This window comes from Octopus sinensis, linkage group LG5 (genome assembly GCF_006345805.1).
Source record: "Octopus sinensis linkage group LG5, ASM634580v1, whole genome shotgun sequence".
Taxonomy (NCBI): domain Eukaryota; kingdom Metazoa; phylum Mollusca; class Cephalopoda; order Octopoda; family Octopodidae; genus Octopus; species Octopus sinensis.
The window spans coordinates 84528800-84529608 of record NC_043001.1 but is presented as its reverse complement, the minus strand read 5'-3'; positions in this window follow the sequence as shown (position 1 = coordinate 84529608).

The following is an 809-nucleotide window of genomic DNA, read 5'->3' as shown; positions in this document are numbered from 1 at the left end:
CTGATTCTGTCTATTTTTCTCTCCAATAAATAATTCCCATTCCATTATTGGTATTCTTATGTCACACCTAGAATCAGATCTTTTTATTTGTTTTTCCTAACATGTACAGGTTCATATATCAAACATTTCATTGAACTCATCTAAAGTTTTTATCAATACTATCTCCTCTTTGCTTGATAGGTATTTCGCTTAATTTTTAAGTAGATTAATTCAACCACTCAATTTTTAGATCTATTCCTTCGAACCCAATATAAAGAAAGGAAAATTTGTCCCATATTGTTTGCAATTCGGCAGCAACAATCCGGTAGCATTCTTTCACTGTAGGTGAAGTTTTTGATATCTGCTCTTCCCGTTTTCTTATGTATAAATAGTATCGGAATACAACAGACGTTGATGGGGTCATTGCTGTAGGAAATTCTATAGGGAACCTAAATGCTGAATTACAGTTTTTACTTCTAGTTGCCATTACATGATTTTATATACTTAAATTATTACTGTTTAAATTTATGTAGATATTTTTGTGATATTCAACAAATGGTTTTTTTTGCGCCCTTTTAAAGCCTAGCCAGGCTCATGGGCCCGGTTTCCCGGTTTTTATGGCGTATGTGATCCCCAGCTGGAACATCACAGCGTTACTCATTTTTGCCAGCTGAGTGGACTGGAGCAACATGACATGAAGTGTTTTGTCGCAGAACACAATGTGTCGTCCGGTCCAGGAATCGAAACCACAATCTTACGATCATGATTCTGACACCCTAACCATTAAGCCACGCGCCTCCACATTCAACATTTAACATACACTGAAAAGT